Source organism: Symphalangus syndactylus, chromosome 23 (assembly GCF_028878055.3).
Source record: "Symphalangus syndactylus isolate Jambi chromosome 23, NHGRI_mSymSyn1-v2.1_pri, whole genome shotgun sequence".
Lineage (NCBI taxonomy): Eukaryota > Metazoa > Chordata > Mammalia > Primates > Hylobatidae > Symphalangus > Symphalangus syndactylus.
Window position 1 is genome coordinate 47,792,863 of NC_072445.2, and position 26,574 is coordinate 47,819,436.

General features: G+C 36.5%; 1 long non-coding RNA gene and 1 pseudogene across 2 annotated transcripts in view; one reads left to right on the plus strand and one right to left on the minus strand.

Moving 5' to 3' along the window:
* Positions 1 to 26,574, plus strand: part of LOC134735749 (uncharacterized) — a 330,220-nt gene that overhangs the window by 73,625 nt on the left and 230,021 nt on the right. The gene's annotated exons all lie outside the window — the stretch shown is intronic.
* Positions 9,159 to 9,687, minus strand: LOC129473081 (large ribosomal subunit protein eL6-like; annotated as a pseudogene).

Below are 26,574 nucleotides of genomic sequence, written 5' to 3' on the forward strand. Positions count from 1 at the left end.
AAATGTGTAAACATTAACTAAATTCAAAAGGGTATTATATGGTCTTTTCATAAATTGAACATTGAAATAAAAGCACAGCAAGGTTGTCATAAGATGCTAATCTGCCCTTTAGCAAAAGGTGTTATAAAGGATTTTTAAAGATTTCACCTCATGGTTAAATTGGTTAAGATTAGATGGAATTTTCTATGAGGTTTCATCAAAGGTGGTTTGAACATTAATAAACTAATGCAAGGGCAAAATTTGGCTTTGAACAAAAATTTTATGTAATAGTAAAGGCTAATGAACGGTTTTTCCCTTTTGAGTCATTTTGGCAAACTAAATAATTTACGGCAATCTGGAATTCTATGTCATAACATCAAGTGTTTTAACCCTCTAACATTTAACAGGCCTCCCAAAATCAAACTTTAAAGTTTTAATATTGCCTTTCCTGATGCCTAGCTTGGCTTTCTGGATGGTTCAGAGGGCCCCTGACACATCCAGAGAAGTGGAAATAAGATTATTTGACATGTTTAGTCACATGATATTGCCAAAATGATGTCCAATCTTCATTAAGTTATATTTTGGTGACTAATACTAATATATGTTCCAAAATTGCATAGGAATTCTAAAATTCTAATGTCTAGGTATATGCTACCAATCGTAATTAAGGTTAAATTTATTGTAAACCACACACATAACTAAACTTCTTTGTCAGTCATGTTTTTAACTGTAACTATCCTGGAAATTTTGTCATTCACAGACAATTGTTGACTTGCTTTGTTTCTTCCCAAAAGATGGATTATAATCAAGTTATAAGACTTTAACAGGTGTTTTCAAGCGCAGGTTTCTAATAGTTTTGAAGATTGTAGCATTGGAATAGATAAAAAATGTACAGGACTCATGAAGAACTAAAATGTTCAAGAATATCAGGAAACAAGAGTTAACTAAATGGACTGCACTCAGAAAGCTAAAGCAACTTTTTTGACTTTTGCTTGAAATATTACTGATCTTTGCTTTGTTTTTCAGAGTCAAGAAAAATTATTTTGAGCTATTTATGGCCTTTAATAATAGAGTAAGGTATACTCCTGTGAACAAAATTTGGAGCATGTTTGTTTCTCTCTGCCTGGTTCCTCTAGAATTTGGAAACTATCTGTGAGTACTCTTAACTTATGGCAATATAGTTGTTTGCATTAGTGCAATAGGAACCATTTTTCTTTTACTTTTTTTTTTTTTTTTTTTTTTTTTGAGATGGAGTTTCACTCTTGTCGCCCAGGCTGGAGTGCAATGGCACGATCTCAGCTCACTGCAACCTCCACCTCCCGGGTTCAAGCAATTCTCCTGCCTCAGCCTCCCAAGTAGCTGGGATTACAGGTGCCTGCCACCATGCCTGGCTAATTTTGTTTTTGTAGTTTTAGTAGAGATGGTTTCACCATGTTGGGCAGGCTGGTCTCAAACTCCTGACCTCAGGTGATCAGCCCACCTCAGCCTCCCGAACAGCTGGGATTACAGGTGTGAGCCACCACACCCAGCCAAGAATCCATTTGTCTTTTGCAACAGGGTGCAATTGGAAAAACCAGTTGTTGTTTTATCAAGACTTTGACTGGAAGGGTATGCTTCCCTTTAAGGAGTCAATCTCAAATTGCAAAGCCGGTAAATACTGCATGAGGAGAAATGGCCTGCCTCATACCTTGTCTAAACAGTCCCCATAGAAAGTTTCTAACCTGTGGTCAGTAAAGAATGTCCCTTTCTAACAGGTCCAGTAGCTCCATGTTTATCTTGGGATCTTAAGAGAAAAGGATCACGCAACTCACAGGTATTTGAGGATACAAACCCGTGGCTGGGCTCAGCTTTGAAAGGTCTTATCTGAAATTCCTTATGGGACAGAATTCCATCAAAGCCAATCCAAAAGGCCTATGTAGAGATAATTATTCTTACTGCATTTATGCAAATAATCAGGCCAAGTATAAGACTAAAGTTTATTCTATGAACAATATGGTCCTATCATAATTTGTTTTTTACCAAAAATGAGGACTGGAGAGAGAAATTGTGCTCCAAAGCTTATCACACATTTTTCATTAAATACTAGTCTCATTAATTGTTTTTAAGTTATTGCCTACATTTTAAACTAAGCCTGCTTATTCCTGTGAATCAAGTGGTAATCTCCTGCATCTGGGAAGAAACAAAAAGGGATGGGTAATGTAAATATCTGGGTCAAGATCCTAGTTCTGGGCAATTATCCTACAAATTCTACCAGGTAATTAAAGTGAGTATGGTGCCCATAACCCAGAGGTTCCTTTCTTTGGGAAAATAAAACCAAGGAACTTCATAGACTCCCCCAGAGGGAAATTCTATATCTTGGCAAGTAAAATTTTAGATGGAAAGAATCTACTACATCACCCTTTGAGGAATTGCTACTCACTTTACTATTTGCTGGGAGCTATACACAGTAGCACCTTCTAACTGAAATACTGGTTTCCATTGCTCTAGTATTTTGCTTAATTATTATCCTTATAGCAGGGTTAATAGTTACAAACAAAAAGGGAACGTGAAAGTTTTACTATCCCTGAGTCTGTTACTATCGGGTTTGGTAATATGTCGCAGTCTGGCTATGTAAAGAAGGTTATAAAGGAAAGAGATTCTATATAAGAAATGATCTTGCATGGTAAATACTTGTCCTGAAGAGAATTGGTGGTTGTTTAAAACAAGGATGTTTAGGACAAGTCAGAAAGTTTAAGCATGTCTTAGACTGTCTGTGGAAGTCATGAAGGGATTAATAATTGCAGGAAAGATTTAGCCAAGGTTAACACTAAAGTTACTCTAGCCACCCCAATCCAATGCCACTTATCCAGGAAGGAATATCACTTTCATATTAATGTTTCAGCAATTTCTGGTGGAGGCAAACTAGTGTTACAACCCATTGAAATTGATGACAGCAATCAAATTCAAAATGATGCTGCAGACAGAACCATGCATGGACATGCCTGTGTTCTGAGGACCCTTAGATTGACCCCAGGGGGAGCCTTAGCTGCTGTTCCCCACACAACACTGCTTTTCAGCAAGAGGTAGCTAGAAAGAGTTGTTTCCCAACACCCCCTAACAGCAGTTAGAGTTACCACACCAGAGCACGGATTGATATTGGAGTTAAGAAGAAATTACATAGGCAGATAGTGAGGTTATGGAAGTCCTTGGTATGGTTTTCCTTTTAATGAAAAGTAGCCCCAAATCATTTTCCTTTCTAACAAAGAGTAGCCTGTAAAATCAAGTTGTAGACATAAATTAGCAGTTGTGCCAATCATGTTCAAAATGGCAGCCCCATCTTCCCTTCTCTTTATCAGCCACGTGTACAGTAAGGAGCATACAGGATGCTGCTGGTCAATGGTAGAGTTCATTTGCATAATAAGATTAGGGCAGGGTGGCCAGCCTTCCCTATGTGCTATGTAAATGTCATACCTGATCGAACCAATCTGTGAGCCCTATGTAAATCAGACATCGCCTTCTCAAACCTGACTATAAAATCCAGCACATTTGCCACCTGCCAGTCTTTTCCACTCAGAGACTCCTCTCTCTCTACAGAGAGAACTGTTTCTTTTTCTCTTCTTTTCTACCTATTAAAACTCCACTGCTAAACTCCTCATGTGTGTTTGTGTTCTAAATTTTCCTGGCATGAGATGACAAACCCCAGGGTATGTACTCCAGACAATGTAGTTGCTTCAGTTATGCTGAACATCTTTTCATGTACCTATTGGCCATTCCATATCTTCTTTATGGAAATGTCATTCGAATCTTTGGATCTATTTATAAATTGGGCTTTTGTCTTCTTATATAATGTAAGACCTGTTTATATATTCTGGATATGAGTCCTTTATCATATATATGTTTTACCAATATTTTCTCCTTTCTGTTCCTTGTCTTTTTAGTTCCTTAATAGCTGTAACTTCAATAAAGTTCAGTTTATTAATTTATCTATTTTATTTTATTTTATTTCATTTTGTTTTATTTTATTTAATTTATTTTATTTGAGATGGAGTCTCACTCTGTTGCCTGGGTTAGAGTGCAGTGGCGTAATCTGGGCTCACTGCAGCCTCCACCTCCCAGGTTCCAGCGATTCTCCTGCCTCAGCCTCCTGAGTAGCTGGGACTACAGGCGTGCGTGACTACACCCAGCTAATTTTTGTATTTTTAGTAGAGATGGGGTTTCACTATGTTGGTTGGCCAGGATGGTCTCGATTTCTTGACCTCATGATCCACCTGCCTTGGCCTCCCAAAGTGCTGGGATTGCAGGCATGAGCCACCGCGCCCAGCCCAATTTATCTATTTTGTGATTAGAGTTCTTGCTGTTCTATTTAATTAATACTTTCTTTTCAAATTTGTGAAGATTTTCTCCTAAGTTAATTTTTATAAGTTTCATAGTTTGGCTTTTACATTTAAGTTTATGAGCCCATAAGAACTATCATGTATATGTGTCAGGTAAGCTAAATTGAAGTTTTTGCTTTTTATTTTTGCATTTGGATGTCCAATCATTTTAGCACCATGAGTTGGAAAGAATATATGTTCTCTATTAAAATAGCTGGATATTTTGTTTGATATCAATTACAATATACATGTGTATCTCTTTCTAAACTCTCTCTTCTGTTCCATTAATCTATATGTCTATACTTAAACCAATGCCACACTCTCATGATTGTTATACCTTTACAATCATTCTTGCAATCAGGTGAGTCCTCTAACTCTGTTCTTATTCAAAACTATTTTGGCTTTCCTAATCCTTTGATTTTCTCATAAATTTTAGAATCAGCTTACAATCTTTGTCAAAAAAAAGGCCGCCAGAATATTTATTAGGGGATTGCATTGAATCTATAGATCTCTTTAAATAATTGTATGAGTATTGAACCTTCTGATCCATAAACATGACATATTTCTTCATTTATTTAGATATTCTTAAATTTTCTTACCAGTTATTTATAGCTTTTAGTTACAGATATTGCACCTATTTTAAAAATGTAATCCCAATCATTTTACTTATTTGATGTTATCACAAATAATTTGATATTTGGTTTTATTTTCAATGGTTCCTTTATAATATATACAAATACAATTGATTTTGTATATTCATCTTGAAGCCTTAGATCTCACTAAACTCACATATTATCTCTTGTAGCTTTTTCAAATTAGATTTTTTAAAAATCTCAACTTTTATTTTAGGTTCACAGGATGCATGTGCAGGTTTGTTACATGGGTATATTGCATGATGCTGAGGTTGGTGGTACAAATGATTCCATCACCTGGGCAGTGAGCATTGTACACAATAGGTAGTTTTTTAACCCTCATCTCCCTTCTTCTTTCCTCCCTCAAAGTAGTCCCCAATGTCTGTTGTTCCCATCTGTATGTACTTGTGTACTCAATGTTTAGCTTCCACTTATGAGAGAACATGTGGTATTTGGTTTTCTGTTCCTGTGGAAATTTGCTTAAAATAATGGTCTCCAGCCACATCCATGTTGCTTCAAATGACATGATTTTGTTCTTTTTATGGCTGTGTACTATTCCATCATGTGTATGTACCACATTTTCTTTATCCAGTCCACCATTGATGAGCATCTAGGGTGATTCCATGTCTTTGCTGTTGTGAATAGTGCTGCAATGAACATACATGTGCTTGTGTCTTTTTGGTAGAACCATTTGTTTTCCTTTGAGTATATACCCAGTAATAGGATTGCTGAATTGAATGGTAGTTCTGTTTTAAGTTCTTTGAGAAATCTCCAAACTGCTTTTCACAGTTGCTGAACTAATTTACATTTTCATCAACAATGTATAAGTGTTCTCTTTCCTCCACAATCTCGTCAGCATCTGTTTTTTGTTTGTTTGTTTTACTTTTTAGTAATAGCCATCGTGACTGGTGTGTGATGGTATCTCATTGTGGTTTTGATTTGCATGTCTCTGATGATTAGTATTGTGGAGAATTTTTTCATATATTTGTTGGCCACTTGTAGGTTTTCTTTTGAAAAGTGTTTGTTTATGTCTTTTGCCTGTCCTTTGTTGTTTTTTGCTTGTTGAATTGTTTAATTTTCTTACAGATTCTGAATATTAGACCTTTGTTCTTTTTTATTATTATTATACTTTGCATTCTAGGGTACATGTGCACCATGTGCAGGCTTGTTACATATGTGTACATGTACCATGTTGGTATGCTGCACCCATCAACTCCTCATTTACATTAAGTATATCTCCCAGTGCCATCACTCCCCCCCTCCCCCCACCCCACGACAGGCCCCGTTGTGCGATGCTCCCCACCCAGTGTCCAAGTGTTCTCATTGCGCAATTCCCACCTATGAGTGAGAACATGCGGTGTTTGGTTTTTTTGTCCTTGTGATAGTTTGCTCAGAATGATGGTTTCTAGCTTCATCCATGTCCCTACAAAGAACATGAACTTATCCTTTTTATGGCTGCATAGTATTCCATGGTGTATATGTGCCACATTTTCTTAATCCAGTCTATCATTGATGGACATTTGGGTTGGTTCCAAGTCTTTGCTATTGTGAATAGTACCACAATAAACCTACATGTGCATGTGTCTTTATAGCAGCATGATTTATAATCCTTTGGGTATATGCCCAGTATAGACCTTTGTTGGATGCATAGTTTGCAAATATCTTCTCTCATTCTGTAGGTTGTCTGTTTACTTTGCTGATAGTTTCTTTTGCTATGCAAAAGCTCTTTAGTATAATTAGATCTCATTTGTTTATTTTTGTTTTGTTGCAATTACTTTTAAGGACTTAGTCATAAATTATTTGCCAAAGGCTGATGTACAGGTGGTATTTCCTAGGTTTTCTTCTAAGAGTTTTATAATTTGAGGTATTAAATTTAAGTGTTTAATCAGTCTTGGGTTAATTTTTGTTTATGTTGAAATGTAGGGGTCTAGTTTCATTCTCATGCACATGGCTAGCTAGTTATCCCAGCACCATTTATTGAATAAGGAGTCCTTCCCCCATTGCTTGTTTTTATTGACTTTGTCAAAGATCAGATGGTTGTATGTCTGTGTGGCTTTATTTCTGGGTTCTCTGTCCTGTTCCATTGATCTATGTGTCTGCTTTTGTATTATGATGTACCATGCTGTTCTTATTAGATTTATTTGGATTTTTTTTTTACATAGACGATCACTTTATTTGTGAATAAAGATGTGTTTCTTCTTCCACTTAACTCTACATAGTTGTTTGTCTTTCCTTATTGTATTGGCCAGGAACTTAAATACAGTGTTAAATAGAAATGGTAAGAATATATATCCTTGCCTTGTTTCTGAACATAGGGAGAAAAAAATTCAGTCTCTTTCTATTTAGTATGTTAGCAGTAGGATTTGTATATATGTATACCACTAGCTAGAAGAGTGCCATTTTATTCCTAGTTTAGTAAGAGTTTTTATCATTAATAGGAGTAAATTTTGTCAAATGTTTTTACTTCATCTTTTTCTTTTTGGGGTTGTTAATATGGTATTACATTGATTTTTTAAAAATTAAACTAACTCTGCATCTCTGGGAAGAACTGTACTTGATCATGACATATTTCTCTATTTCTATATTGCATAATTCAACTTACTTAATATTTTAATAGATGTTTACATCTATTTTCATTAGTGGTATTGGCCTGTGATTTTTCTTTTCTTGTTATATCTTTGAATCATCAAAATACAGACTTCATAAATTTTAGAAATAGTTTTTTCTCTTTTATAATTTTTATTGAAAGTTTTATGTGAAATTGTTGTCAGTTCTTCTTTAAATTTGCAAGACATAACCCCTGAAGTGATTTGACCCTGGAATTTCCTTTGAGGCAATAATTTAAACTACAAATTTAATCTTATTAATAGACATATGGCTAGTCAATTTTATTGATTTCCCCTTGAGTGAGTTTTGGTAGGTTGCGTCTTTCAACAAATATGTCTCTTTCGTCTACATTGTAGAATTGATGGTATAAAATTTATTATAATATTCTCTTATTAACCTTTAATGGCAATGGAATCTTTAGTGATTCCCCCTCTTTCATTGCTCCTATTGGTAATTTGTATACTGTATTTGCTTTCTTTTTCCTGATCAGACTTGCTGAAAGTTTATTATTTTTGTTGGACATTACATAGAACCAGTTTTTGGGTTAATTTATTTTTCTCTATTGTTTTTCTCTTTTCCATGTAATTAATTTCCTCTTTTATGTTCATTATTTTTCCTTTTTGCTTTCTTTCTGCTAATTTGCTCTTTTTTTTTTTTGCCATGTTCTTAAGTAAGAAGCTTACAATATTGATTTAAGACTTTCCGTCCTCATAAATTTACTTTAATTATTGTCTTAGTCTGTTTGACTGCCACAAAAAATTACCATAGATACTGGGTGGCTTAACAACAAATGTCTTACACTTCTGGAGGCTGGAAGTCAGAGATCAGGCTGCCAGCTAGCACAGTCAGGTTCTACCGATTACCCTCATGTGAGTTCCAGACTAACTTCTTGTTGCATTTTTACATAACAACAACAACAACAACAACAAAACAAAAAGGGCAAGAGAGGTCTCTGGGGTCCCTTTTTTAAGGGCACTAATCTCATTCATGAGAATTCCACACATATGACCTAATTATCTCCCGAAGTCTCCACTTTCTATAATCATTCTATTAATCATCAATTTTAAATCATAAAATTGAAGAGCAAATTAAATCAAAGTAAGCAGAAGAAAAAAATAATAACTATCAAAGCAGAAATAGGTGAAATGGAGAGAAAAAATAGGAAAAAATTACAAAATCAACAGCTGGTTGTTTGAGATTAATAAAATGGATTAACCTCAAGTCAGCCTGATCAGGAAAAAAGGGTTTGACAAAAATTAACACTGTTTTCTGTAAGAGAAGTGACATCACTACAGATATCACAGATTTAAAAGGATAATAAGAAAATATTATAAACAATTTTGTGCCAATAAATTAGATAACTTAGATAAAATGAAAAAAATCCTTGAAATACACAGGGATTTCAACATAAATTTTTTTTTGGCGGGAAATGGCAAACATTTAGAATATTGCAGTTACACATCACAAATTTTGATATTTTAAAATTTCATTAGTTTAAAAATATTTTCTAACTTGCCGTGTAATTTCTTTTTTACTCCTTTTCTTACAAAAATGTATCACTTATTTAATTAGGTTCTTTGTAAGAAATTTAGAAAACCAATTTGTGAGGATAAACGCCATTCGGACAAACACAGATCACAGGTAGTCCTGGAGCTGAGGAATAAATTTAATTTTTGGTAACTTTTGCAAGTCCACAGCTTTCTGATCTATCTTGCACTGCTCTGTAATCTCATATTTCTCTTTTTCTATGTCTAAGATCTCATCTTTCTGGTGTCTGAGCTTCCATGGCTGCTGCTTCTTAAAGTAAACATGAGTGAGATGTTGGGGGATTTTTGCATCATTGATATCAATTTTTGTGGAGGTGGCAATGACAAATTTCTGGTGTGTTCTATGCAGAAGAAACTGATTAAGAACAATAGGTTCAGTCACAAGTAACAAGCCACTGCTCAACTGCTTTAGAGCAACCAGTCTATTGCCCTGTAGTGCCCAGTCAGGATGAGCAGAATGGTCCTAGGAGAGTTGCTAGCTCACATTTTTTTCACATGCTGACTGGAGGAGTTTTTGTTGTGGCTTAACAGCTTTTGAGGCTTATCTTCAGTAGAATAGTATCTAGGCATTTTGTGAAGTTTAACCACTCAGGTACCACATTCATATGACCACCAACTGGTTCTGGGGACAGTGGCAAGAACCTCCATCCTTTTTTTTTTTTTTTAAACCCTGGATTCAGCAGCTAAGTACTTCATCTTGAATATGACCTTCAGAAATACGTAGCAGATTGGGAATGTTTGCTAATTCCTTCGATAATGATGACAGGATTTTGTCTGCAGTGAAGCTTCCTCTTCTTGGGCTGTTTAGCCTTCAGGTTAATATTTTTAACCTAACCGCTGGCCTTAGCCTTCTTGGCTTCAGGTTTCTTCTTTTTAGTATCGGTCTTCTCAAATTTTTCACTCACCATTTTGCAAGGTGGGAAAGAGAGCCATGTAATTTATCATATGAACTGTGGGTGTGTAGAAATTCATTGTTCAATTTTCATGTATTTGAGGATTTTCCAATTTTTTATGGTTTTGATTTCTACATTAATTCTGTGTTGGTTAAGTAATATATCATTTATGTTTTCAAACCTTTTAAAATTACTATAGTTACCACCCAAAATATGACGTAATTGTGAATATTCTGTGTTCACTTACTAATAACTTATTTTCAGCTATTTATGAGTAAAGTACTTTATAAATACCATTTATGTCGATTTAATTGATAGTATTGTTCAAGTGTTCTACATTTTTCCTGATTTTCTGTCAACTTTTTCTATCAATTACTGTGACCTGAGTGTTAATAATTATGACAATAAAGATAGCTTATTATTTCTGTTCTATCAGTTTTGGCTTCATGAATTTGAAGTCTGTTATAAGGTACACACCCATTTAGAATTGTTATGTATTTTTGAGACATTACCCACTCATAATATTTTTTATGTATTTTGTATATGTAAGATATAACAGATTTATTCTTCTTAAATAGACAGTTTTATTCCTAATTGCCTTGCTTATATAATTTATTCTTAAAGTAATTATTCCTATGCTTGGTTTACATTTTCTTCCTTGTTAATTGTTTACCTCTAATAATTGCTAGAAGAAACTGAAAGTCATAAAGATCTGAATACTTGGAAAATATAACTTATTTGCCACTTTTATTTAATTGCCAGTTATAAAACAATGCACACAACAGCAGAATATGTACTTTTTTTCATGTGCACATAAATCGTTTACCAATAGGGACCATATTCTGTGCTATATGACAAGTCTCAATACATTTCAAAATATTTAAGTTAGTAAAAGTATCTTCTCTACCCACAACAGAATTATATTATATGTCATTTACAAGTGTTTGGAAATGAAGTAATGCACATCTTGATAACTCACAGATCAAAGAAGAAATCGAAGGAGAAATTAGATGTTTTTTGTACCAGGTGAAAATGAAAGTCATCAGCCGGGCGCGGTGGCTCACACCTGTAATCCCAGCACTTTGGGAGGCCGAGGTGGGCGGATCACGAGGTCAGGAGATCGAGACCATCCTGGCTAACACAGTGAAACCCCGTCTCTACTAAAAGTACAAAAAATTAGCTGGACGTGGTGGCGGGTGCCTGTAGTTCCAGCTACTCGGGAGGCTGAGGCGGAGCTTGCAGTGAGCCGAGATGGCGCCACTGCACTCTAGCCTGGGTGACAGAGCGAGACCCCATCTCAAAAAAAAAAGAAAATGAAAGTCATCAAAATTTGTGGAATGAGGGAGGCAGTATTTACAGGGAATCTTACAGAACTCAATGTCCATGTAAAAATTGGAAAAAAATTCATATCAATGACTTCAATGTTTAACTTTAGAATCTTTTTTAGAAAAAAGAGCAAATTAAATGAAAGTAAGCAGAAGAAAAAATAATAACTATCAAAGCAGAAACAAGTGAAATGGAGAGAAAAAATAGAAAAAAAATCAAAAAATCAAAAGCTGGTTGTTTGAGATTGATCAATTAACCTCAAGTCACCCTGATCAGGAAAAAAAGGTTTGACAAAAATTAACACTGTTTTCTGTAAGAAGTGACATCACTACAGATATCACAGATTTAAAAGGATAATAAGAAAATATTATAAACAATTTTGTGCCAATAAATTAGGTAACTTAGATAAAATGAAAAAAAATCCTTGAAATAAACTACCAAAGTCTACATTAGAATACATAGATAACTTGTATAGCCCCATATCTATAAATACATTCAAATTTGTAGTTAAAAATCTTCCTACAAGATCTCCAGCCACATATGGCTTCATGGGTGAAAGTAAAGAATAAATAAGCACATTCAGAAAAAATAATACTGAGCCTTCACAACTCTTCTAGAATATTGGATAGGAGAGAATTCTTAGTAATTTACCCTATGAAACCAACATTACTCTGAGAGCAAAACCAGATGAAGACATTACAAGAAAATAAATTTATAGATCAATTTCTTTTATAAACATAGAAGTAAACAAGGCAAGGCAAGGACACCACTTCTATTTAACATTGCCCTGGAGTCTCTAGCCACTAGAGTTAAGTCAGTGGGAGGAAATAAAAGGCATCTGAATTGAAAATGACAAAGTAAAACACTTATTATCCACAACGACATAATAATCTGTATTAAAACTTAGAGAATCTACAAAAATCCAACTGGAACTAATATGTGAGTTTAGCAAGTTTACAGAATACAAGGTGAATATAAAAATATAAAATACATTTCCATATACTAGGTATGATTTGTAATTGAAATTAACATTCACTTACAGAAGCAACAAAAGTATGAGCCACTTAGCAACAAATCTAACATAAGGCATTTACAACCTGAAGCACTGGAAACTACAAAGCATCACTAAGAAAGAAAATCTAAATAAATGGAGACGTTTGAAATGTTCATTATTTTGAGTGCGGTGATGTTGTTTCACAGGTGTATTCATATATCAAAGCTTACAGCTGGGCACAGTGGCTTATGCCTGTAATCCTAACACTTTGGGAAGCAGAGGCAGGAAAATCACTTGAGCTCAGGAGTTCAAGACTAGATGGGCAACATGGTGAAACTCTGTCTCTACAAAAAATACAAAAATTAGCCAGACGTGGTGGTGCACACCTGTAGTCCCAGCTACTTGCGGGGCTGAGGCAGGAGGATCACTTGAATCTCAGAGGCCCAGATCATGCCACTGCACTCCAGCCTGGGTGACAAAGTGAGACCCTGTCTCCAACTCCAAAAAAAAAAAAGTCTTATCAAATTGTATACTTTACATATGTGGGATTTATTGTATGTCAATTTTAGCTCTATAAGCTACTAAAATATAGAAACAAACATTTGATATTGTTCAACATCCATTGATGATAAAATTTCTGAGCAAACTAAGAATAGAAGAACAGTTTCTCAATCTGATAAACAGCATCTGCACAAACCTATAGCTAAAATTAAAAGCAATGATATAATATTGGATGTTTTCCTTTTAATATTCAGAACGATACTAGTTGTACTTACTCATCAGTTTTACTTAATATAATACTGAAAGTATAGCCAGTGAAATACGGGGATGAGATGCAATAATGATTGGAAAAAAAACACACAAAATCATCTTTATTTACATACAATATGGCTGTTTACATAGAGTATCATAGGGAATCTTCAAAACAATTGCCAAACTTATAAATTTATTTAGCAAGTTCTTAAGACACAGCATCAATATCCTTAAATCAATTGTGTTTCTATAGAACAACAGCCAGTAATTGAAAATAAACATTTAATATCCCATTTACAACACCACAAACAAAAGGCTAAGGAATAGATAAAAGAATATGCACCCTGGCTCAGTTGCTCATGCCTGTAATCCCAGAACTTTGTGAGGCTGAGGTGGGAGGATTGCTTGAGCTCTGGAGTTTGAGACCAGCCTGGAAAACATAGTGAAACTCAGTCTCTAAAAACAAAATAATAATAAAATTAAAAAAAAAAATTTTAAAGACTCCACGAAAAAGTGAAGAAGGCTGGCCACAAAATGAGACAACATAGTTGAAATGCGTGTATTTTAAACAAAAAAACTTGTACCTTAAATATATAACAACAACAAAACAATTAAAAAGACAACTCTCATCAAATATAAACAAAAGACAATTATTTCACAAAAGAATGTCTAGGAGTGGCTAATAAGCATATGAAAAAGTGTTTAATATCATTATCAGGGTAATTAAAACCAGTATATGACAGCATTTTATACTCCCTAGAATAGCTGGATTAAAAAGAACAAATATTGGTCACAGTCTGGAACAATGGAACGCTCATACATTTCTAGTGGATGTATGAAATGGTACAACCATTTTGAAAACTATTTGACTTTTTCTTATAAAGTTAAATGTACTCAACTATTCATTCCTAATTATTTTTCCATGAGAAATATCCTAAAAGACTTGTGTAAGACTTTGTTCATAGCTGCTTCATTCAAAATATCAAAACCTAGAAAAAACCAAACTGTTCATCAAGCAAGCCTATTAAAGAAATCATGGAATATTCATACCATGGAGTAATACACAGCAGTAATAAAGTAACTACTACTGATGCATATGACAACATGGATGAATCTCAAAATCATTATGTTAATTGAAAGAAGCCAGAAAGAAATAAGGATATTTTATAAGTTATTCTGTAAAAAGTTCAAAACCAAAGCAAAACTAATCCATGACCATAGAAATCAAAGCAATGCTTGCCTTTGGGGGTATGTTGACTACAGGGTGACACAGGACAACTTTCTCAGGCGTTTGGAATTATTCTCTGCCTTGATTAAGTAGTTAACAAGGGTATGTTGATATATTAAGATGTATCAAATTGTTATCTTAAGACTGATGCATTTCAACTTTATGTAAATTTTACCTCAATACAAAAAAATTTGATCTGTAGGCAAAATGAAGTGCATTTTTGAGGGAGAAGAAGGATTTGAGGGAGAAAGTTGCAGAGAATGGGAAGTAATGGGAAGGAAAGTTAGAGTGAAAAGAAAAAGACTGACAAGGAAGGAAAAAGGGAAGAACTATGAGAGAGAGCTCAGTGAAGTAGTGGGTACTACTTTGCAGTATTTTCTAGATTAACCCTGCAGGAAAGCCAAAAATTATTAACTCACATTTTCATGATCATTTTGGAACTACTTACTTGACTGTAAGACATGTTCATTGACCATTATCCCTACTTGTGAGTATTTAATGGCTGGAAAATTAAAAAATGTGTGTGTCAGAGGAACAGTAATCAGAAATCTCTGAAGTCAAGTGAAGCTGTGAGGAAGCCTAGGCATCCCCAGATGCCCTACTGATTGTGGGCACAGAGCCATGTACAGAGCTCAGCACCTTAGGTCTCTTGCTAGGCAGAGAGTGATGATTACATAGGTCTTCAGGTGTTTCATGCACCATAGGTTTTACATGTGCAACAGGGGAAGATTATTTTTGCAAGATAGCAGCCTATATTAAGGCACACATGCATTTGTATTGTTTTTGGCATCCAGGGGCCCTTTTTACAAAATTTTGTCAAGCACGTTTTGTTTCTGAATAGAGGCTGCATACAACAATTGGATGAACAATTTTTGCAAAATCTCTCAGGGAGCCTCTCTTGAGACTGAGCCTGTATGAGATCATGATATGAGACTATGGCTTGGCTGGATTTTTATTTCAGTAAGTGATCTCATTCACTTAAAGCACTAATCATTTTAACAGGAGAAAAAAAAATACAGCCTTCCAAAATCACAGCAGGAAAAAAATAAGGGAAAAAGCATGTCAAAGTGATCTTGTGAAAGTTCCCATGTGATTTTACACAGAAAATTTTCCATTTATACATCATCAGAATGGATATACAGTCTGATATTACTGGTGGAAGATATATGAGAAAGTCAACCTAATGCAAACAAATAGGATTCCAGGCTACAAAACTGACTTACCTGGTTTGGGTTTATTATATTTGACATGAAGAAAACTGCTTTCCCCCTTTGGAAGTCTTTCCATCATAAGACACATAACTGCATGAGCATAATTTGCAGAAGAGAAAGACTGTAATATGCTTTATAGCAAGTATGATACTAGTGACAGGATCTACCTGATATGAAATATCTGGATGAAAACTGGAAATTGCAACATGGCTACCCCTACCAGGCCTCTTTGTTTTACTTTATTTCCATATTTGGGTTAACTAAGTAGAACTCTTTTGTTTATATTCCTCATCTTCCCAACTTTAAATCTGTCCCTTTGCTTATTTCTGACTAGCCACTGTGAAAGCTTTGCTCTGTGTATGCAGCACAACACTTTTAAACATCCCACACTATAGGGAGTAAGATTATTTACAGCTAAACCTAACAAGTCTGCAAAGCACATTAAATCCAGAGACCAAGTTGATCTAATACTGTTTTCTATTAGTAAATGCATTGGGAACAGATTCAAGTACTTTTGTGGAATGGTTATATTTTAAACAAAAATATGTATCTACTAGGGAAAAAAAAGAGTGAGAGGATGATTAGCATTTCTATAATTGCATGTGTGGCAGTCGTAATTCTTGGATTTTCTAGATAGAACACAGAGTAATTGTATTAGCCCATTCTCAAGCTGCTATAAGGATGTACATGAGACTGGGGAATTTATAAAGAAAAAGGGGGTTAATGGAATCATAGTATCACGTGCCTAGGGAGGCCTCAAAATCATGATAGAAGGCAAAGGCACATCTTACATGATGACAGGCAAAAGGTCCTGTGCTGGGGAACTTCCCTTTATAAAACCATTAGATCTTGTGAGACTTATTCACCATCATAAGAACACCAGGGAAAAACCCACACCCATGATTCAATTACCTCCAACCAGATCCCTCCCATGACACGTGGAGATTACAGGAGCTATAATTCAAGATGAGATTTGGGTGGTGACACAGCCAAACCATATAATTTCACCCCTGACTCCTTTCAAATCTTATGTCCTCTCATTTCAAAACCAATCATGCCTTCCCAGAAGTCCCCCAAGTCTTAGCTCATTCCAGCATTAACTCGAAAGTCCACAGTCCAAAGTCTCATCTGAGACAAGGCAAGTCCCTTCCACCTATGAGCCTGTAAAATCAAAAGCAAGTTAGTTACTTCCTAAATACAATTGGGGTACAGGCATTGGGTAAATACATGTGCTCCAAATGGGAGAAATTGGCCATAATGAAGGGGTAGCAGACTCCATGCAAGTCCGAGATCCAGCATGGCTGTCAAATCTTAAAGCTACAAAATGATCTCCTTTGACTCCATGTCTCACATCCAGATCATGCCAATGCAAGAAGTGTGTTCCCATGGACTTGGGCATCTCGGCCCCTGTGGTTTTTCATGGTACAGCCCTTCTCCTGGCTTCTTTCATGGGCTGGCATTGAGTGTCTGTGGCTTTTCCTGGTGCACAATGCAAGCTGTCAGTGGATCTATCATTCTGGGATCTGGGGAACAGTGGTCCTCTTCTCACAACTCCACTAGGCAGTGCCCCAGTGGGGACTCTGTGTGGGGGCTTCAGCCCCACATTTCCCTTCTGCACTGCCCTAGCAGAGGTTCTCCATGAGGGTTCTGACCCTGCAGCACACCTTGGCCTAGACATCTAGACATTTCTGTACATCATCTGAAATCTAAGGCCGAAGTTTCCAAATCTCAATTCATGACTTCTGTGCACCTGCAGGCCCAACATCTCATGTAAGCCGCCAAAGCTTGAGGCTTGCATCCTCTGAAACAATGGCCTGAGCTGTACATTGGCCCCTTTTAGCAATGGCTTGGAGGCAGAGCACCAAGTCTGGAGACTGCACAAAACTTCAAGACCCTGGGACCAGCCCATGAAACCATTTTCTCCTCCTAGGCTTCCAGACCTGTGATGGGAAGGGCAACTGTGAAGACCTCTGACATGCCGTGGAGACATTTTCCCCATTGTCTTGGTGATTAACATTTGGCTCCTTGTTACTTATGCAAATTTCTGCAGCTGGCTTGAATTTCTTCTCAGAAAATGGGTTTTTCTTTTCTATCACATCATCAGGCTGCAAATTTTCTCAGCTCTTATGCTCTACTTCCTTTTTAAATATAAGTTCCAATTCCAAACCATATCTTCGTGAATGACTAAAACTGAATGATTTTAAGAGCACACAAGTCACCTCTTCAATGCTTTGCTGCTTAGAAATTTCTTCTACCAGATCCCCTACATCATCTCTCTCAAATTCAAAGTTACACAGATCTCTAGGGCAGGAGCAAAATGCTGCCAGTCTCTTTGCAAAAGCATAGCAAGAATCACCTTTGCTCCAGTTTCCAATGAGTTCTCCATCTCCATCTGAGACCACCTCAACCTGGACTTCATTGTCCATTTCTCTATCAGTATTTTGGTCAAAGCCATTCAACAAGTCTCTAGGAAGTTTCAAACTTTCTCACATCTTCCTGTCTTCAGAGCTTTCCAAGTTTCTAGGAAGTTCCAAACTTTCCCAAATTTTCCTCTCTTCTTCTGAGCCCTCCAAACTGTTTTAATCTCTGCCTGTTACCCAGTTCCAAAGTTGGTTCCACCTTTTTGGGTATCCTTATAGCAGCACCCCACTCTACCAGTACCAATTTACTGTATTAGTCTGTTCTCAAGCTGCTGTAAGGACATACCTGAGACTGGGTAATTTATAGAAAAAGAGGTTTAATGGACTCACAGTTCCATAGGACTAGAGAGGCCTCATAATCATGGCATAAGGTGAAGAAGGAACAAAGGCCCATCTTCCATGGCAGCAGGCAAGAGAACATGTGCAGGGGAACTACCCTTTATAAAACCATCAGATGTCGTGAGACTTATTCACCATCATGAGAACAGCATAGGAAAAACCTGCCCCCATGATTCAATTGCCTCCTACTGTGTCCCTCTCACGACATGTGTGGATCATGGGAACTACAATTCAAGATGAGATTTGGGTGAGAACACAGCCAAAACATATCAGTAATGCAAACCCATTGCATCTCAAGTCAACTAGTACAAGACTGGGGACGGTCACTGAAGGTACTGGTGGTCAGTGACTCCCATAGATTTGTAAAGCTTGAATTAGTGATGAGCTTCTCTCAGCTTTTATGATCAGACCTCTAACCATTAGCTCTCCACCCTCACTCTTCAGCTTATATAGTACAGTGGAGGGAGCCTGTGTTTAGAAAACTTACACCCAGAGCCTATTATCAGAGCCAATGCAATCAACCCAAGTCAGAATTTTCTCGTCAAATACCTTCAGAATTATTGTTACCCAAGCCATGGCCAGTCTTTCCCAAATGACTAATATACTGCTATGGCTAATTTTGAAAGTTAGTGGACGGTTTTCTCTGATATTACTCAAATCTGTTATCTTTGCCCAATGCCAAACTCTGAGCCTTTCTGCTTATCTGTAATCTGTGTTCTCTTACACATACTGCTCCAGGATCCAGGGTCCTTCTTTCTTGTCCTAACTTTATTGCTCAGTACTCCCCTCTATGTGCTTTTGGTACACTCTGATCTATAGTTACCAACTTATTCATTTTTCTTAATTTTTTTTTATTTTGAATGTATGTATTTATTTATTTATTTTGAGGTGGAGTTTCGCTCTGTCGCCAGGCTGGAGTGCAATGGTACGATATTGGCTCACTGCAACCTCCACCTCTCGGGTTCAAGTGATTCTCCTGCCTCAGCCTTCCAAGTAGCTGGGACTGCAGGTGCACACCACCACACCCAGCTAATTTTTGTATTTTTGTTGAGACAGAGTTTGACCATGTTGGCCAGGATGGTCTTGATCTCTTGACCTCGTGATCCGCCTGCCTCGGCCTCCCAAAGTGCTAGGATTACAGGCATGAGCCACTGCACCCGACCTATTTTGAATTTTTATGGTTACATAGTAGGTGTATATATTTATGGTGTACATGAGATATTTTGATACTGGCATACAATGTGTAATAATCACATCAGGGTAAGTGGGATATCCATTGCCTCAAGCATTTATCATTTCTTTGTGTTATAAACATTCCAATTATGTTTTTAAAGTTATTTTTAAATGTGCAATGTACATTACCTGACATCAAATTATACTGTAGATCTATAGTAACTAAAACAGCATGATACTAGCATAAAAACAAACACATAGATCAATGGAACAGAATGGAGAGCTCAGAAAGAAATCCACATATCTATAGTAAACTCATTTTTGACAAAGGTGCCAAGAACACACATTGGGGAAAGGACAGTCTCTAAATGGTGCTGGGAAAACTGGATACCCGTATGCAGAAAAATTAAACTAGACCCTTATCTCTCAACACATACAAAAACCAAATCAAAATGGATTTGATATTTAAATCTAGGACCTCAAACTATGAAACTACTAAAAGAAAACATTAAGGAAACTCTTCTTCCTCATTTATGAGCTCTTCATTTAACATCCTTTTCTCTTCTGTACATTAACTGAAAGTTGATTCTTCCATGAAAAGCCATTTTTGTCCTGAAGCTCTTTCATTTGAAGTCTGCAAGTTCACCAGCATCCCATGGACTTTGAATCTGGCAGTCAGAGTTGACATTCTTCTGATCTCCATTCTGAATTATACACTATTTTTTGTCTCCTATGAGTAAAAATTATGCTCCTTGGCAGTTTATGCCAAGCCCTTTGCAGCCCCTTCATAGTCATCCATGGATTTTCTGATTACTCTTGCTCATTTACTAACATGTTAGTGCCTGGTCATAGTCTTTTCCATCTGGTTAAATTGGACTTTTATTTTAGGTGACTTTAAACTTTGCCTTGACATTCAATCTTGCGTGATAGTCTCAGTTCATTTCTCTCTTGTCCTGTTCCATCTGCCTTCACTTCACTGCACACTAGTCACATTGTTCAGTCTTTGTGGTCACATCCTGGACCTTGACTTCTGGAGCTCTTCCATCACTGGACCAATCTTTTAGAGGCCTGGCTGAGATGTAAAAATGGGAAAGGAGAGAAAAAGCTGAGAAATTCTTTTATTTGTTTAAAAATAAACATGAGAACGTGTTTCAAATTCATATTTTTAAATTATGCTGCCATAAACTGCCAAGGAGCATACTCTCAAATACGTATTTTAAAGGGCCAATGGAGAACAAGTGGATGAAGCCTATGGGAAAGGATTAGTAATGAGGAAAGGTGTTTAGGAAGGGTGAAGGAAAAATATAAAAGACTAGATGGGAGGATTAAACTCAGTTCATGAAAAAACAACTTTTCCTCTGAAAGAGGTATAAATAAGGTAAGGTAAGGACAAATTTTTACGTACGTGGCAAATTTAGGGAATGTGGGACAGTTGTTTCTAATTTTTCTGTAAGGAAAAAGTAAAAATTTCCTTCTGAGAGTGAAAGAATGGGAGTGAGAATAAGTCAGAAGAACTAAACTGTGAAAGGTTGAAAAAGGATTACCAAAGACTGTTGCCTATGCGAGTGAAGACCCAGATCATAAATATGCCAGAGCAGAGGATGCAGAAATGATGACTTGATAGATGTTTGTAGCAGAAAGTAAAAAAGCCTATATTGTGATGAGTGTGGAATTGATGGAAAAATGGTTTGATATTTGGTAAGGAAGGAGGTGAAGCCATGCAAGAGAGCTAAGAGATTAAGAGTAATTGGAGGCTGGGCACAGTGGCTGAAGCCTGTAATCCCAGCACTTTGGGAGGCCAGGGTGGGCAGATCACCGGAGGTTGGGAGTTCAAGACCAGCCTGGCCAACATGGTGAAACTCCGGCTCTACTAAAAATACGAAAATAAGCTAGGTGTGGTGGCTCACGCCTGTAATCCCATCTACTTGAGAGGCTGAGGCACGAGAATCACTTGCTACTATAGCTACCCAGGAGGGGGAGGTTGCAGTGAGCTGAGATCGTGCTACCATACACCAGCCTGGTCAATAGAGTGAGAGTCTGCCTCAAAAAAAAAAAGAAAATAAATAAAAAAAAGAAGTAATTGGAGAAATCAAAGGACAGAAAGCCTCAGAACTGTCAAAGAGAAAGTGTGATAAAAATAGAAGGGAAAATCTGAAAAAAAAAAAATAGGAAATATGAAAGAGCAAAAAGCCTGAAATATCCCCCACAATTCATTCCTCACATGAAAAACTTGGGGTTTATATTAACTTGTATAGAATATCATTGCCAAGTAAAACTTATTAGGGATTCACAAAACCAAAAGCAGATAAAAAATGCATTTTAGTGATACAATCCATTTGTAATTTGGAGACTGACAGCTTGTTCATCCTTGTCAAAACCTGAGTGAAGTGGGATCTCTAATCCAATAGTTTATTTAAAGAGCGAAAAAAGGGAGCTCCTTTGGCAGGAACAATAGAGAAAGCAATTCCACACCTAATTTATTTAATCATAAATTGTCTCAATCCCCACCTCATAGCAAACAAACAGATGACAGTTATTCCATTCAAACAATGTGTAAAGGTCGCAGAAATTGAATTATCACTCTTAAAAAAGTAGAGTAGTATCATAAAAGCACAATCAAGTTTCTATTTCATGCAATATTTTACTTAAAAATCAAAAAGGTGTTTTGACATAGACAAAATGAAGCCAACCCCAGGTACAAATAAAAATCAAGCTATGAATTAAAGATAACCTCATGCTTGTAATCCCAGCACTTTGGGAGGCCGAGGCGGGTGGATCACGAGGTCAGGAGATCGAGACCACGGTGAAACCCCGTCTCTACTAAAAATACAAAAAATTAGCCGGGCGTGGTGGCGGGCGCCTGTAGTCCCAGCTACTCGGAGAGGCTGAGGCAGGAGAATGGCGTGAACCCGGGAGGCGGAGCTTGCAGTGAGCCGAGATCGCGCCACTGCACTCCAGCCTGGGCGACAGAGCGAGACTCCATCTCAAAAAAAAAAAAAAAAAAAAAAAAAAAAAGATAACCACAGGAGTAAATTAAACAAAACTATCGTAATTGATATTTGGTAAGGAAGGAGGTGAAGCCATGCAAGAGTGCTGAGAGATTAAGAGTAATTGGAGGCTGGGCACAGTGGCTAATGCCTGTAATCCCAGCACTTTGAGAGGTTGGGGTGGGCAGATCATCTGAGGTCGAGAGTTTTAGACCAGCCTGGCCAATATGGTGAAACTCTGGCTCTACTGAAAAAACAAATGTAAGCCAGGTGTGGTGGCTCACGCCTGTAATTCCACCTACTTGGGAGGCTGAGGCATGAGAATCACCTGCTACTATAGCTAAAAGGAACTGCTATTCTGCATCAAAAGTACATTGGGAAGAATGTCAGTAATAGTATTTTTAAACATTAAGAGAATGTGTATTTGGTCTGTGGGACATAGGCACTGAGGGTAAATGCAATGAATCTTCTAAGAAGGGTTTCTTGATAAACCTTGGAAATCCAGCATTTAGAAATATAATCTATTTGATAAAGAATTTCTTGCAGTTGTGTTTTATCCCAGGCAATTGGTAGATAGCAGTTGTTTGCATTGCGTATTCCAGTAGATAGGCTGTGGATTCTGGGCAAACAGCTTTCAGCCAAAGGGTATAGTCGATTCTATTACAACTCTACACTCAACTATTCTTGTTCTCTAGGGTCCATGACTCAAGTTCAACTCGTGTTCCAAAGAGAAATATACTTGCTGCTTTCAATGAAGTCTCTGGTAGACTGTAATCCGCACAAAATCCAGTCTCAGTGACAAAAAAAACTTTGTCAAAGCTATGAAAGACAATGAAATACAGCAGAAATCAGTCCCAATCTGATTACAAAGAATTGGGTCCTTGAAGTCATCATAGGTTTGATAGCATGGAATAAAATGACTATGGGGCTAAATGATAAGGTTCTCTTGTGCTTATGTAACTACAACAATTAAACTATTTTTATACCAAAGCTCATGGTATTAGGATTTTGTCTCTTCCACTTAATTTTCTTGAACTCTTTTGCACAGCATGTGATTCATGATTTATAGCACACAAATAATTGACTTTACATTGAGGCCACAGGTACACAGGTTCTATTCATACAGGTAGTTTATGGAACACAGCCTCTTCATTACAATCCAATAAATTTTACATTTCGGCCAGGATTTTATGTTGTTTTTTAATTATTGATTTTCCACTTGACTTCTCTCTAGATTGCATACAGAATTGTACTGTGTAGCTCTCTTAGTCACCAAAAAAAATTTTTATATGTATCTCAAACTGCTAAGTAGCAACCTGATTTAAGACTCTGTATGCTAATAATAGTAGTAATGGATATATATTTTATAATATTTATTGACCATTTCTATGTACCAGATACTGTGCTAAGTGTTTTACATATATCTCATTTAATCGCAAGAATATCAATAACAATGGCTATCTATCTATCTTCTCAATGGTAGAGGTGGAGAAACTAACTTATCATTAACTTGCCAAGAAACCTAAATCTTATAAGTAATATGACAGAACTTTGAGGCCTGATTGTTGACTTCCAGTTCTTATAGCTTAGCCATCGTCGTGTACTATTTTCAGCTGTCTTTCACAGAAATCCTCTTAAATCCTTTGTGTATGATTTCTGATCAGCAATTCGGATGTTTTCATTTCCTGTGGTTTTCCTAGATGATTTGCCCCATTCGGCTAATATTCTTCATTTTGATATGTGATGTAACTATTTCGGGCATAATAAAATTATCCTGCTTTCAGATCTCCAAACAGTTTACTCATCTCATTATCCCTGTCATTTTCTTAGTGCACATTTCTGGGCCTTCACTTAGAAGACACTAAATAGTCAATCCCTGTTAGGTCACCTGGCAGTCAAGCCTTGTTTGTAATAAACATTAGTAAGAATGAACCTGACACAGGCTCACGGTGGTGCCTCCCTTTTGCAGATAATACTCATATTTAAAATACATCTGGTTTTGGAAATGGATTTTCTTTACCAAAATTATTTTCTTTCAGTTGTGTATTACACAGTTTTTAAGCAGTGATTTCTCTGCTTTAAATAGGAGCATCTATCTAGGTATTATTTTAATTCAAACTTTCTCTATTTGTCTCTCATAAATGAAAACATTTTAGGTCAAAGCAAATGGACAGCAATAGCATGATTGGGATAACCATCTTTGTATCCTTTTCCCTGATATTCAGCCAAGATTAAGTGACGCACTTTACAATACACTCTTAGCAAATATAAGGTGGAATTTATAAGCTGTTTAAATGTTATTGCCGTGAAGTGTTATTGAAATTGTTCATGTGTTACTCTGTCCCTAGCTAGAGTTTAAGTTATGGCAATTAGAAGAGGGAAATGCAACATGTTTGGAAATAGAACTGCTGAAAGCATTAATTTATTCTATTTTTTTCTAAAATCTATAAAATTAAACCACTTTTCCCTTACAAATTCATCAAGTTGTAAATATTAAAGGGGCACTACTGTATAATCCCATGAGTTGTAAAGACAGAACAAAAACAAATTATGATGAGCAAATAGCCAAAGTATAGGCTTTGTTTTAGGTCATACTTTTCTGTTCAGCATTATTAGAAAATATATTCACTTTATTATGAAAATAGTTTATTTATATTGAAAACCTTGCTATTGCTTATTAAATGTTTTCATATAGTAAATGCTAACTATTATGTTTTTGGAAATTAATTATTGAACCTCTATTAAAGTTAATTAAACTAATTAGGTTGAATTTTAATGAAGCTTTGCAAGGATAGGACATTATAGAACTTTCTTGTTTAAAAAAACAAAAATTGTACTGGATACAGTTATGCACCTCCATTGAAAAGTAAAAGGAAGTGAGGGACAGTCTAGAAAAGGAGACAGCAATGAAAATGACTAGATGTAAGAAAAAAACAATGAAATATATTTAAAAACTAGAAGAAAATGGTGTTTTCTAATGTATGTTACAGGATAGGTGAAGTCAAGAGTTTAGGTTTCAGAGATAGTCAGGGGCAAGCTTTAGACATCTGTCAGGCTGTCGAGGCACAAATAATGACTTCAATTTCTTTAGAAAAGAATAGAAAAGAATGGGGTTGTCTAACAAGAGACACTAAAGAAGACCTCAACGGAGGCTGGGGGAGAAAGGTCATTAAGAGGTTTGGGAGAGTGTAAAGGATAAGTAAAATAATTATTGTGTCCCTGAACATCCTGCTGTGTTTGGAAATGAATCTTAGAAGATGGAAATAATGGGAATTGTTATGGACTGAATTGTGTTTCCCCAAATTCATGTACTGAAGCTTTAACCCCCAATGTGACTGTGTTTGGAGATAGGGCTTTTGTGGTAGTAATTGAGGTTAAATGAGGACAGAAGGGTGGGCCTTGACCTAATAGGACTGGTTTCCTTTTAGGAAGAGGAAGAGATATCAGATCTCTCTCTCTCTCTCTCTCTCTGTCTCTTTGTGAGTGCCCAGAGAAAGGCATTTGAGGACACAGTAAGTAGGCAGCCATCTACAAGCCAGAAAAAGAGGCCTCACCAGAAACCAACCCTGCTGACAGTTTGGGAGTTTTGCTGTGTATAGTGACATGTTGGGACTTTAGGAGAATAGTAAATAACATTCTTCATTCCCTCTTCAATCAGGAATCAACTGTGAGATAAGTGTGGATCATATCAAAGAAGATCAAAATCTCAACTTTGTCACTAAGACAAATGGAAATCATGTATTTGATTTGCATTTTAAAGGGCTCATCAGTGTTATACTCCTGAATTACACAGATTCCACACCCATCACTGACACAGGTAGATGATGTGTGGCAGAAAGGAGACCAGAATGCATGCCTCTTGCAGACAGACCTGGCTCCAAAAAAGAAAAATAGGAACTGTTTCGTGAAGCTACCATAATAAATTGCCACAAACTTGGTGGCTTAAACAACAGAAATTTATTCTCTTCCATAGGCTAGAAATTCAAAGTTAAGGTGTCAAAGGATCACGCTGTCTCTGAAAGCTGGAGGAAAGAATCCTTTCTTACATTTTTCTAGCTTCTGGTGGCTCACGGCAAGGCAATCGTTGACATTCCTTGGCTTGTAGCTGCATCACTCCAAACTCTGCCTCTGTC